Raw genomic sequence first — 15,301 nt, forward strand, 5'->3', positions numbered from 1 at the left:
GAGGCCAGTTCATAGGCTATATTTAAGAGGGAGTTAGATGTGGCCCTTGTGGCTAAGGGGATCAGAGGGTATGGAGAGAAGGCAGGTATGGGATACTGAGTTGGATGATCAGCCATGATCATATTGAATGGCGGTGCAGGCTCGAAGGGCCGAATGGCCTACTCCTGCACCTAATTTCTATGTTTCTATGTTTATACACCCTCAAGAACTAACAGTTTAAATTCCATTTGGAATATTTTGGAGGACCAAGAAACCAAGAATTGTTGGATATCAATTCCATAAAACAATACTATGCTGATTGATAAATTATAGACTATGATTTTCAAAATGCCTTGTTAACACATCTTAAATGACAATTTAAAACATTTTTCTGAGTCTTCAGTCTACAGTTCCCTTTATTTATCTTCCTCTTCTTAAATAGTATTTTACCTGCAACCTTTCAAGTTGCTGGGACAATTGTGAAATATAGGGGATTTGTTGTATTCATTTCTGGAAATGCAGGTGTTGCCAGAAAGGCAGACATTTGCCAGAATGACGAACATTTATTGCCCATCTTTAATTATCCCTCCGAAGATGACAGTCAGTGGTCTTGGTCAATTATCCTTTGAAATTGAAACAAGACATCCATTGGTTCACCATCAACATTCTCCAGCTAAGGGTAGATTGTTAAGAGTCTCCCTAACGATCATTTTGTGTTACTTGCCACTTTTCAGCTCATCTCTGCATATTACCCAGATCTTGTTATGCTACTGCCCTCAGGAGTTTACATCGTGAAGTTCTGGGGCAATTACTCTCGGATGATCATATAGTCTTCCTTTGTGCAGGATAGGATTTCAAACGGTGGAATCATATTAGTAGCTTACAACCTAATAGTTTGAACATTGAATTTGTATTTTATCAGGATGCATCACAGCATGGTTTGGAACATCTCCGACAATAAATTGCAGACATCTCCATCCAACCACAAACCAAACTCCTTTCCATTTACTCCATTTATACCTCACGCTGCCTCGGCAAGGACAGCAGCATAATTAAGGATGAGTCGCACCCTGGCCACTCCCTCTTCTCCCCTCTCCCATCAGACAAGAGGTACAGAAGTGTGAAAACACACACCTCGAGATTCAGGGATAGTTGCTTCCCAGCCACTATCAGGCAACTGAACCATCCCTACCAACAACTAGGGAGCAGACCTGAGCTACCTATCTCATTGGAGACCTTTAGTCTATCTTTAATAGTACTTTACTGGACTTTATCTTGCAATAAACGTTATTCCCTTTATCATGCATCCGTACACTGTGGATGGCTCGATTGTATTCATGTAGTTTCTTTCCGTGACTTGTTAGCATGCAACATTAGTTTTTCCCTGTAGTTCGGTACATGTAAAAATAAAATAAACTTAACACCACTATTTTAGATAATTAACAAACTCCATGATCCAACATCCCTCCCTCTTACCCCTGTGCCCCAGCTGGATAGGCATCCATTTCTTCCATAATCCAGACCCCTTTCCTCTGGTTTCACATTTCACACCTTTTCTCTCAACTCTCAGCCTTTTATCTTTTAATCTGCCCAATGTCCAACCATCTGTTAATGAAATCCCCATCACCTTTATCCGCCTATCACTTGCCTGATTTGGTTCTGCTCCCAGCTCTCATTCAGATTTCTCCCCCCAACTACAGTCTGTTGATGGGTTCCCACCCAAAACATCGTCTATTCGTGTACTCTAGAGATGCTACTTGACCCACCGAGTTTCTCCAGCACTTTGTGTCTGTTTTCAAATATTGGACAGTTTTCCCTTGACACCTTTCAACTTTAATAGGGCTCCTTATTGATGTCACCTCCCTTCAGGGTCATGATGTCATCTCGGTCAAAGTCTGTACCATGGCTATAATCGTCCAAAAATTGGTGGTCCTAACAAAATCCACAACAGCTAGCAGATTGATAAGGAGCAAGTTCCACTTGATAGCACTGTTGTCAACATCTGTCATGATTTTGATGATGGACATAAAAAAAAGCTGCAGATGCTGGAAATCTGAAATAAAGGCAGAAGATAGAACATAGAAAATAGGTGCAGGAGCCTGATCATCCAACAGTATCCTGTACCTGCCTTCTCTCCATACCCACTGATCCCTTTAGCCACAAAGGCCACATCTAACTCCCTCTTAAATATAGCCAATGAACTGGCCTCAACTACTTTCTGTGGCAGAGAATTCCACAGATACTGGGAACGCTCAGTAGTTTCGGCAACAAGTCAGAGTCATAGTGATACAGTGTGGAAACAGGCCCTTCGGCCCAACTTGCCCCCACCGCCAACATGTCCCAGCTACACTAGCCACATCTGCCTGCACCTGGTCCATATCCCTCCAAATCTGTCCTATCCATGTATCTGTCCAACGGCTTCTTAAATGATGTGATAGTCCCAGCCTCAACTACCTCCTCTGGCAGCTTGATCCATACACCCACCACCCTCTGTGTGAAAAGGTTACCCCTCAGATTTCTACTAAATCCTTTCCCCTTCACCTTGAACCCATGTCCTCTGGGAAAGAGACTCTGTGCATCTACCCAATCTATTCCACTCATGATTTTGTACACCTCTACAAGATCAAAAGTCTGGAAACTGAGTCAATGTTTCAGGTCAGTGTGTTCGGAACGATTTTTATTTTCATGTCACTTTGCTGTTGATTGGGAAATGATTGGTTGAATGGTAATTAATCATATTAGATTTGATCTGTTTTTTATGCACAGGGCACATGTAGGCAATTTTCTACATTGGTGGTAATTGCCTGTGTGGTAATTATATTGGAATATCTGCTGGTTTGTAGAACATGCAATTCATACTTGGTTCTTAGTATACTTAGTATACTTAATAGTATTATCAGAAATGGCCCGGAGAAAACAAACTACCCGAAGTATTTTATTGATAAGGACAATGAAAATTATAATATGGATGATGTAGCTAATAGCTTTAATAATTTTTTTGTAAATGTTGGACCAGACCTGGCTAAACAAATCCCTGATCCAGGGACATCTGGAGAAACTCCTGAGAATTTATTGGAGAGAAATCCCTGCTCTATGTTTCTTATGGCAGTAGATGAAAAAGAACTGTTGGACATTGTTAAAACATATAAAAACAAAATGTCTACTGATTTCAACGACATTGACATGTCGTTAGTTAAGATGGTCATTGAGGGGATTTCCAAACCTCTAACATTCATCTGTAATTTATCTTTCCAAACCGGTACTTTTCCAATCAAAATGAAAATAGCAAAAGTCATACCAATATACAAAACTGGGAACAAGCATCATTTCACAAACTACAGACCTGTTTCTTTACTCCCTCAATTCTCCAAAATACTAGAAAAAATGTTCAACAATAGACTAGACATATTTGTAGAAAAGCATAAACTAATCACTGAAAGTCAATATGGATTCAGATCAAACAGATCAACATCACTTGCAATAATAGAATCAATTGAAGATATCACAAACGCTATTGACAATAAACTATATGCAGCTGGGATATTTATTGATATAAAGAAAGCATTTGATACGATCAATCATGATATTTTATTAAAAAAATTAGAAAGGTATGGCATCAGAGGTCTAGTACTGGATTGGATAAAAAGCTATTTAAGTAACAGGCAACAGTTTGTGAAGCTGGGCAGCTACAGTTCTACATGTTTGGACATTGCTTGTGATGTCCCCCAGGGGTCAGTGTTGGGTCCAAAACTATTCATCATGTATATAAACGACATTTGTAATGTGTCCAATGCCTTGAGGCTGGTCTTGTTTGCAGACGACACAAATATTTTTTGTTCTGGGGAGAATTTAAAACTACTGGACAAAATAACAAAAGAAATGGGCAAACTGAAAACATGGTTTGACAGGAACAAAATATCATTAAACTTGAGCAAAACCAAAATAATGTTATTTGGTAATTGCAGAACAAATACACAAGCAAATATAAAGATAAATGGGGTTGAAATTGAACGAGTTCATGAAAATAAATTTCTTGGGGTTATAATGGATGATAGAATCAGCTGGAAATCACACATTAAACATGTACAATCCAAACTGTCAAAAAGCATTTCTGTATTACACAAAGTTAAGCAGGTTCTGGATCACAAATCACTCCGCATTCTCTACTGTTCACTAATCTTACCCTATTTAAATTACTGTGCAGAAGTCTGGGGCAATAACTATAAAAGTTCGCTACATTCATTAACTATTCTGCAAAAAAGAGCAATACGTATTATTCACAATGTCAGGTATCTGGGTCACACTAATCCATTATTCTTACAGTTAAAATTATTAAAATTAGAAGATTTGGTTGCATTTAAAACAGCACAGATAATGTTTAGGGCCAAAAATAAAAACTTACCTGGAAATATACAAAAATTATTCAATGAGCGAGTGGGGGGTTATAATTTAAGAAGAATATTTAATTTTAAGGTACAGAGTCCGCACGACCAGAAAAGCTTTTTGTATTTCGGTCTGTGGAGTAGGATTGTGGAACAGTTTGAATGTGGAGTTAAAGCAATGTCCAAACATGAACCAGTTCAAAATGACATACAAAAAACTTTTTTTCACAAAGTACAGGGATGAAGGGGATGGTTGACAAACAGGGGTTGATGTTTATTTATTATTTTATTTATTATTTATTTATGTTTTTTGGTTACTTCATACTTCATACATATTACTTGTATGTGTATATCAGTTGTATGTATATATATGTCTGTATGCATCTCTAAAAATTGTCTGGGGTATTATTATTATTAATTAATTAATTATTAAATATGGAAGAAGGGTTTAGGGAGAAGGGGTGAAATTAAATGTTATTCTTCTTCTCACTCCTTTTCGAGCTTGTAAAGAAAAAGTGTTGGACATTTAAATTTTGCTTTATGCTTTTCATTGCTTTGCAAATATTGCCTGGAATGTCCAATTGTTTGACTATTTCGATTTTGTTGTTGTTATTTATTCCTATTTATGTCTTTACTTGTTCAGAACAAATAAACAAATCAAATCAAAATCAAATACTCCAAGGCTTTGACGTATTCAAAACTCATTTCTTGACACCAAGTAGAGAAAGATCAAATTGACATTCATTAGGCATGCACCTTTGGACCACTCAGCTACAAGCTCAGATCGTAGGAACTTGTTGGCTCTTGACCTGCTTAACTTTTCTGCCATTTTCTCTTTACTAATATTGACTCTTTCAAGTTCTTTACTGTCCGTTCTGAGGTCTGAGGTATCCCACTGCTTCAAGACAACCACTGTCATACCAGTGCCAAAGAAAAGCAAGATCTCATGCCTTAATGACTACCAACCAGTGGCCTTGACGTCCACCATCATGGAGTGATTTGAGAGGCTGGTTATGGAACACATTAAAAATCCAGCCTACCCAGCAACCTTGATCCACTGCAGTTTGTCTACTGCCACAACAGGCCCACGGCCGATGTCATCTGCCTGGCCATACACTCATCTCACCTGGCATAGAAAGACACCTACATCAGACTCCAATTCATAGACTACGGCTCTGCTTTCAATATCATTATCCCATCCAAGCTAATCTCCAAAGTCATGGAACTTGAAGTCAGCACTCATCTCTGCAACTGGATCCTCGACTTCCTGACCAACAGACCACACTCAGTGAAGGTAGAATCATCCTCTATGATAATCCTCGACACTGATGCCCCATGAGGATGCATTCTCAGCCCCCTTCTACACTACTTATACATTCACGAATGTGCAGCCAAATACCAATTTGCAGACGACACCACCGTAGCAGGCCGTTTACCAAATAATGACGAGACAGAGTACAGGAAGGAGACCGAGAGCCTCGCCGTCTGGTGCCAAGATAACAACCACTTCCTCAATTCCAGCAAGGCAAATCACATTGATAGCAGAACAAAGAAATGGTTGAAAGCTTCAAGTTCTTAGGAATAAATATCACCAGAAATTTGTCCAAGACCAGCCACAGCAAAGCAATGGCCAAGAAAGCACACCAATGCCACTACCTCCTTAGAAGGCTTAGGAAGTTTGGCATGTCCTCAACAACCATCACCTACTGCGCCATAAAAAGCATTTTAATTGGGATGCATTACAGCACGGTTTGGGAACATCTCCATCCATGGCCGCAAGGAATTGAAGACTTGTGAACATAGCCCAGACCATCACGCAAACAAACCTCCCTTCCATTGACTCCCCGTACACTTCACGCTGCGCCGGGGCATAGATGTTTGAAAACCCACACCTCCAAATTCAAGGAAAGTTTCTTCCCAGCAATTATCAGGCAACTGAACTGTCCTCTCAACAACTAGAGCGTTCCTGACCTCCCATCAACGTAATTGAAGACCTTTGAAACTATCTTTAGTCGCTCTTTACTGGACTTTATCTTGCACTTAACATTATACCCTTTATCCTGTGTCTGTGTAATGTTGACAACATGATTGTAATGATTGTGCACTCTCCAGTCATCATGATTTATGCTGACTGGATAGTGCACAACAAAAAGCTTCTCCACTGCTTCTGCAACATATATAATCTTCTACAAAGACAGATGCAAGATTTACAAAAGGTTTCTCATTTTTCACACTTGTAAGGATGACATTTATTTTTGTTGTTTTTCTTTACATAGTTACTGAAGTTCTTGCATTTTGTTTTAGTTTTGCAAGCTCACTCCCAGATTGATAATGACCGAGTATATAAAATATTTTACATCTGCTGTTTGCTCTTTATATTCTCTGAATCCACAGAATACTTTTCTTCCCAAATTATATCCTTTGAATGTGTATCCATTGTTAACTACTATCAAACTAAATATTCCATCTTTCCTGTCAACTTCTTTTCTAAAACATCGTTTCCGAGTAAGTTGTATCATGCTTGAACTCCATGTAACTTTGCTCCAGAAGATTTGTTTGCTTGAGGTTAACAATTAATCTAACCTCACCTCACAACCAAAATAGTCCATACCCTCATTGTTTCGAGGAAACTTTCCCCAAACATACAGCAATTTTCAAAGATAGACACAAAATGCTGGAGTAACTCAAAAGGTCAGGCAGCATCTCTGGAGAAAATGACCCTATCCACTAAGTTTGCTCCAACATTTTGTGTCTATAACCATATAACAATTACAGCACGGAAACAGGCCATCTCGACCCTTCTAGTCCGTGCCGAACACGTATTCTCCCCTAGTCCCATATACCTGCGCTCAGACCATAACCCTCCATTCCTTTCCCGTCCATATAACTATCCAATTTATTTTTAAATGATAAAAACGAACCTGCCTCCACCACCTTCACTGGAAGCTCATTCCACACAGCCACCACTCTCTGAGTAAAGAAGTTCCCCCTCATGTTACCCCTAAACTTCAGTCCCTTAATTCTCAAGTCATGTCCCCTTGTTTGAATCTTCCCTACTCTCAGTGGGAAAAGCTTATCCACGTCAACTCTGTCTATCCCTCTCATCATTTTAAAGACCTCTATGTGCAGATAGCTATTAATGACTATGATATAGTTGGGATCACGGAGACATGGCTCCAGGGTGACCAAGGCTGGGAGCTGAACATCCAGGGATATTCAATATTCAGGAGGGATAGACAGAAAGGGAAAGGAGGTGGGGTAGCGTTGCTGGTTAGAGAGCAGATTAACGCAATAGAAAGGAAGGACATCAGCTTGGAGGATGTGGAATCGATATGGGTAGAGCTGCGAAACACTAAGGGGCAGAAAATGCTAGTGGGAGTTGTGTACAGGCCACCTAACAGTAGTAGCGGAGTTGGGGATGGCATCAAACAGGGAATTAGAAATGCGTGCAACAAAGGTATAACAGTTATAATAGGTGACTTCAATCTACATATAGATTGGGTGAATCAAATTGGCAAGGGTGCTGAGGAAGAGGATTTCTTGGAATGTATGCAGGATAGTTTTCTAAACCAACACGTGGAGGAACCAACGAGAGAGCAGGCTATTCTAGATTGGGTATTGAGTAATGAGGAAGGGTTAGTTAGCAGTCTTGTTGTGCGTGGCCCCTTGGGGAAGAGTGACCATAATATGGTTGAGTTCTTCATTAGGATGGAGAGTGACATTGTTAATTCAGAAACAAGGGTCCTGAACTTAAAGAAAGGTAACTTTGAGGGTATGAGACGTGAATTGGCCAAAATAGACTGGCAATTGATTCTTAATGGGTTGACGGTGGATATGCAATGGAAGGCATTTAAAGACTGCATGGATGAACTACAACAATTGTTCATCCCAGTTTGGCAAAAAAATAAATCAGGGAAGGTAGTGCATCCGTGGATACCAAGGGAAATCAGGGATAGTATCAAAACAAAAGATGAAGCGTACAAATTAGCCAGAAAAAGCAGCCTACCAGAGGACTGGGAGTAATTCAGAGTCCAGCAGAGGAGGACAAAGGGCTTAATTAGGAAAGGGAAAATAGATTATTAAAAAAAACTGTCAGGGAACATAAAAACTGACTGCAAACGCTTTTATAGATATGTGAAGAGAAAAAGATTAGTTAAAACAAATGTAGGTCCCTTGCAGTCAGAAACAGGTGAATTGATCATGGGGAACAAGGACATGGCAGACCAATTGAATAACTACTTTGATTCTGTCTTCACTAAGGAAGACATAAATAATCTGCCGGAAATAGCAGGAGACCGGGGGTCAAATGATATGGAGGAACTGAGTGAAATCCAGGTTAGCCGGGAAGTGGTGTTGGGTAAATTAAATGGATTAAAGGCCGATAAATCCCCAGGGCCAGATAGGCTGCATCCCAGAGTACTTAAGGAAGTAGCTCCAGAAATAGTGGATGCATTAGTAATAATCTTTCAAAACTCTTTAGATTCTGGAGTAGTTCCTGAGGATTGGCGGGTAGCAAACGTAACCCCACTTTTTAAGAAGGGAGGGAGAGAGAAAACGGGGAATTACAGACCAGTTAGTCTAACATCGGTAGTGGGGAAACTGCTAGAGTCAGTTATTAAAGATGGGATAGCAGCACATTTGGAAAGTGGTGAAATCATTGGACAAAGTCAGCATGGATTTACAAAAGGTAAATCATGTCTGACGAATCTTATAGAATTTTTCGAGGATGTAACTAGTAGCGTGGATAGGGGAGAACCAGTGGATGTGGTGTATCTGGACTTCCAGAAGGCTTTCGACAAGGTGCCACATAAGAGATTAGTTTACAAACTTAAAGCACACGGCATTGGGGGTTCAGTATTGATGTGGATAGAGAACTGGCTGGCAAACAGGAAGCAAAGAGTAGGAGTAAACGGGTCCTTTTCACAATGGCAGGCAGTGACTAGTGGGGTACCGCAAGGCTCAGTGCTGGGACCCCAGCTATTTACAATATATATTAATGATCTGGATGAGGGAATTGAAGGCAATATCTCCAAGTTTGCGGATGACACTAAGCTGGGGGGCAGTGTTAGCTGTGAGGAGGATGCTAGGAGACTGCAAGGTGACTTGGATAGGCTGGGTGAGTGGGCAAATGTTTGGCAGATGCAGTATAATGTGGATAAATGTGAGGTTATCCATTTTGGTGGCAAAAACAGGAAAGCAGACTATTATCTAAATGGTGGCAGACTAGGAAAAGGGGAGATGCAGCGAGACCTGGGTGTCATGGTACACCAGTCATTGAAAGTGGGCATGCAGGTGCAGCAGGCAGTGAAGAAAGCGAATGGTATGTTAGCTTTCATAGCAAAAGGATTTGAGTATAGGAGCAGGGAGGTTCTACTGCAGTTGTACAGGGTCTTGGTGAGACCACACCTGGAGTATTGCGTACAGTTTTGGTCTACAAATCTGACGAAGGACATTATTGCCATAGAGGGAGTGCAGAGAAGGGTCACCAGACTGATTCCTGGGATGTCAGGACTGTCTTATGATGAAAGACTGGATAGACTTGGTTTATACTCTCTAGAATTTAGGAGATTGAGAGGGGATCTTATAGAAAGTTACAAAATTCTTAAGGGGTTGGACAGGCTAGATGCAGGAAGATTGCTCCCGATGTTGGGGAAGTCCAGGACAAGGGGTCACAGTTTAAGGTTAAGGGGGAAATCCTTTAAAACCGAGATGAGAAGAACTTTTTTCACACAGAGAGTGGTGAATCTCTGGAACTCCCTGCCACAGAGGGTAGTCGAGGCCAGTTCATTGGCTATATTTAAGAGGGAGTTAGATGTGGCCCTTGTGGCTAAGGGGATCAGAGGGTATGGAGCGAAGGCAGGTACGGGATACTGAGTGGATGATCAGCCATGATCATATTGAATGGCGGTGCAGGCGCGAAGGGCCGAATGGCCTACTCCTGCACCTAATTTCTATGTTTCTATCAAGTCCCCCCTTAACCTTCTGCACTCCAAAGAATAAAGCCCTAACTTGTTCAACCTTTCTCTGTAACTTAGTTGCTGAAACCCAGGCAACATTCTAGTAAATCTCCTGTGTACTCTCTCTATTTTGTTGACATCCTTCCTATAATTAGGCGACCAAAATTGTACACCATACTCCAGAATTGGCCTCACCAATGCCTTGTACAATTTTAACATTACATCCCAACTTCTATACTCAATGCTCTGATTTATAAAGGCCAGCACACCAAAAGCTTTCTTTACCACCCTATCTACATGAGATTCTACTTTCAGGGAACTGTGCACAGTTACTCCCAGATCCCTCTGTTCACCTGCATTCTTCAATTCCCTGCCATTTACCATGTACGTCCTATTTTGATTTGTCCTGCCAAGATGTAGCACCTCACATTTATCAGCATTAAACTCCATCTGCCATCTTTCAGCCCACTCTTCCAACTGGCATAAATCTCTCTGTAGACTTTGAAAATCTACTTCATTATCCACAACCCCACCTATCTTAGTATCATCTGCATACTTACTAATCCAATTTACCACACCATCATCCAGATCATTGATGTACATGACAAACAACAGTGGACCCAACACAGATCCCTGTGGCACCCCACTAGTCACTGGCCTCCAACCTGACAAACAACCATCCACCATTACTCTCTGGCATCTCCCATTCAGCCACTGTTGAATCCATCTTGCTACTCCACCATTAATACCCAACCATTGAACCTTCTTAACCAACCTTCCATGAGGAACCTTGTCAAAGGCCTTACTGAAGTCCATATATACAACATCCACTGCTTTACCCTCATCAATTTCCCGAGTAACCTCTTCAAAAAATTCAAGAAGATTAGTCAAACATGACCTTCCAGGCACAAATCCATGTTGACTGTTCCTAATCAGACCGTTTATCCAGATGCTTATATATATTATCTCTAATCTTCGGTATAAACGAGTATCTGCAGTTCCTTCCTACATATTTAGCAATTTGCCTTGATTTGAACATTCAATTATTATATTAAATTCACTATACTCCTTCCATACTCTGCTCATCATATGTGCTACTTTAAGGAAATTACCTTTCCCTTTAAGTAGACAAGCCCCACCAACACTTTAAACATTAAAAAAAAGTTATCCACTATGCCAGGACATTGGGACTACCCAGATTTAGTGGAGCCAGTACCTGTGGAATAGCTCCGTCTTCCCATAGTCTTTCGTAAATTTAAATCCATCCTCTACACAATTTATTGCACCATATATTCACAACTATTCGGCTATTTGTCAATTTAGGCATGGCTAACTTAAGAATACATTATGTTCATAAATTATAGGAGCAAAATTAGGCCATCAAATCTACTCCGCATTTAGGCATGGCTGATTTATCTCTCCCTCTCAATCCAATGCCTTCTCACTGTTAATCTCCACTGCAAAAAAATATTTGATGTGGCCTCCACAGATTCACAACCCTCTGACTATAGAAATTCTTCCTCATCTCCTCTCATTATTAAAAGCTCTGTATTTTAATTGAAAACATTGGTCCTTAACTTTGTTTTTCATGAAAAAAATCCCCCCAAAAAGATACTGGAAATCTAAAACAATATAAAATGCTGGACAAACTCAGTGGGTCAGTCTGCACTAGTGGGAAGAGAAATGGAATCAACATTTCAGCCAGAAACCCTTCATCAGGATTGAAAAGATGAAAGCAGCTAGTAAAGTAGCTGGAAAGGTGGGGGAGGGAACTGGTGTTGATTGGGTAAAATCCAGGTGACCATGGGGATAAACTGTAAACAATGCTATCTGGTCAACGTGTGCATGGGGGTGAGAACACAGACAAAAGAACCAAGTCATAAGAATGCGGAGGTTGTGAAATGCAGCATAAAACAATCCTGGCAAATCAGGCTGGGCATATCCTCCTCGATTTCCAGAGAGAAAATTAAATGAAGGGGTGGGAGGGGGGGATGGATGACTGATGCAAAGCAAGAAATCAAGTTTCCTGAAGTTATAGAATTCAATATCAAGTTCAGAAGAATGCAATGAGGCAGTGAGATGATTGTGTTGGACCTCATTGTGACAGCACATGAGGCCATGGATAGGTCACACCAGAGATTGTCCTGTGGACTGAACACAGGTATTCCACAAGGCGCTCACTCAGTCTGCTGAGTTTGGTTCCTCCAATATGGAAGAGACCACATTATGAATACCAAATCTAGTGCACTGGATTGAAATATGTGCGCAAATCGTTGCTTCACCTAGAAAGATTGCTTGGGTCCCTGGATACTTTGGAAAGGGTAAAAGGACAAGTCTTGCACTGCATGTAGGAGCACTGCAGCACTTCGGCCATGTCATATTTGCACCAATAACCAGACTCTCTGTACAGATGCCTCCCAACGTCTTTCCCTCTAGCATTATTAACAAAGTCCTTGACCATACCCAATCCTTTTCCTATTAATCTGCTCTCACCTCTGGGACAGAACAAAGAGGTCCTCACCAATCTCTGTATTCAACTGACAGTTTCTCTTCGTGCAGATGTAGTCTGACCTGCAAGTATTTCCAGCATTTTGTTTTTGTACCATATTTTTTTTATCTTTCCTCGCAATATAGGATGAGATCTTTTGACTCACTGACCCCTACTTATTTCTCTGTGACCTATTTTCTCACACTGCCCATTAACAACAGTTACCCTTCTCCAACCAGCTACCCACACTTTCCTACATTTTGGCAATTCAAGTGTTGTTTAGGTGCATAAATGTTTAGAATATCTGTCTTACCAAGCCCCTGAGCTCTACGTTCTATATTCCAATCACACTCTGGTGATTTTTTTCCCCCATCAGATCCCATCTAAACCTCTAACCCTAGCTTTATACTCTGCTTTTAAACAACTCTGTTATGGAAAATAATTTAATGTTCTCAACCCTACCTTTGCCCCTCACAAATTTGTATCTCGTCGGACCTCCCCCCTCCCCCCTCAGAAACATCCACTAAGGAAATCCAACTCTTACCAATTTCTACAGATGCACTGTGTAAAGCATACTGTCAGGATGCATCACTGCTTGGTTTGGCAACAGCTCAGCCGAAGGCCATAAAAAATTGCAGTTGTGGATGTAGTCCAGTTGTGGACGCAGACCAGCCTCCCACCATTGACTCAATCTACACTTCAGGCTGTTTTCTGAAAGCAACCAGCAGAAAGGTCTCGACACAAAACGTCTCCCCTTCCTTCTATCCAGAGATCCTGCCTGTCCCACTGAGTTACTCCAGCATTTTGTGTCTATCTTCAGCAGAATCGAATACTTTTTTCACCCCGGTTAACCGCTCTTCTCCCCTCTCCCATCAGACAGAAGATACAAAAACTTGAAAGCATGTGCCACCAGATTCAGGAACAGCTTCTTCCCGGTTATCAGACTACTGAACTGCCTCCCCCCATGAGATAGGATGCAGTCCCGATCTTCCAATTTACCTCATTGCAAACCTTGAACATTTTCTCTGTAACTGTATGATAGAATACTGTAACACTATATTCAGCACTCTGGTGTCTTTCTCTTCCCACTACCTTTAGTACCTTTGTATGACGATTGCAGTCTTGTACTGTATGAGTTTCACAGGCTAGCCCGCAGACAAAAGCTTTTCACTGTACCTTGATATACGTGACAATAATAATAATATCAATTCAAACTCAATTTAGTCTCTCCTCGTAAGTGACATTTTCCACTCCTGGCAATATTCTGGTGAATCTCCTCTACATGCCGCCCAGTGCAATCATGTTTTTTCTATCACGTGGTGACAAGAATGTCACAGTGGCCTAAACAACATTTTATAGAGTTGTACCATAACCATCCTGTGCCTATATTCTTATGGCCAGTTAAAGAAGGCAAGTAATCCTTTTGCCTTCTTCACCTCCTTCCCCCCACCCATATTGATTAAATCACCAAAGTCCCTCTCTTTCTCAGCACTGCGTTGGGCTCCACCTTTACCTCTACCATTTCAGCCCTCCAAAATGCATCATAATTATCAGAATTAGATTAGATTTGCCATTGTTCTGCCTATTATCAACAGGAGCTAAAATGTTGTTGTTGTGCACATTTATTAAATTGAAATTTACTCGCATTTCTAGTTTCAAATTAATATATAGCAAGGTTCCCAGCACCAATACTGTCAGTGCACTGTTCACAGTTTGATTGTATTTGTACTGTCTTTGACTGGATAGCACACAAAGGCTTTTCACACTCGGTACATGTGATAATATTAAACTAAACAATCCCTTACACCTTACCTAGGTGTACACCTAGTACACCTTAGCTCACACCCTTGACTATCACCCCATCCCTCCTACCACCGAGACAATTTGGAATCAAATTTTCCAGTTTGATTTGGGTCCCACAGGGCTTTCCTTTTGTTCCAGTCATGTAGGGCCTTGCAAAATGCTTACTGTAAATGTTCATGCAGACTACAGAAAAATGGACTTCTGCAGACCAATATACATAGTCACCCATACCACATGCAAGTCCAGCACAAGGAGTCCCTTTCTATTGTGAGGAAAGAGATAATATATTGATTCCTTAATGCTTCACAAATACAGTTGACATAGTTCCCCATAAGAACAGCTATATGGTTAAATCCATGTTGATATTACTTTCCACTTTCAATACACAATAGACAATAGGTGCAGGAGTAGGGCATTCAGCCCTTCGAGCCAGCACTGCCACTCAATGTGATCATGGCTGATCATCCCCAATGATCAGTACCCTGTTCCTGCCTTCTCCCCATATCCCCTGACTCCACTATCTTTAAGAGCCCTATCTAGCTCTCTCTTGAAAGTATCCAGAGAACCGGCCTCCACCGCCCTCTGAGGCAGAGAATTCCACAGACTCACAACTCTGAATATTAAATAGAGAGCCTCCACCACTTTTGCTGATATCAGTATTAACTGATTCTTCTGTCCCCAGTCTGCAATTT

At 40.9% G+C, this 15,301-nt stretch overlaps 1 protein-coding gene across 4 annotated transcripts in view; it reads right to left on the minus strand.

Annotated features, from left to right (window-relative positions):
• The window catches only part of st3gal5 (ST3 beta-galactoside alpha-2,3-sialyltransferase 5), an 86,801-nt gene that overhangs the window by 15,883 nt on the left and 55,617 nt on the right, over positions 1–15,301 (minus strand). The window lies entirely within an intron of this gene.

The sequence above is a fragment of the Amblyraja radiata genome, chromosome 1, assembly GCF_010909765.2.
Source record: "Amblyraja radiata isolate CabotCenter1 chromosome 1, sAmbRad1.1.pri, whole genome shotgun sequence".
Taxonomy (NCBI): Eukaryota; Metazoa; Chordata; class Chondrichthyes; order Rajiformes; family Rajidae; genus Amblyraja; species Amblyraja radiata.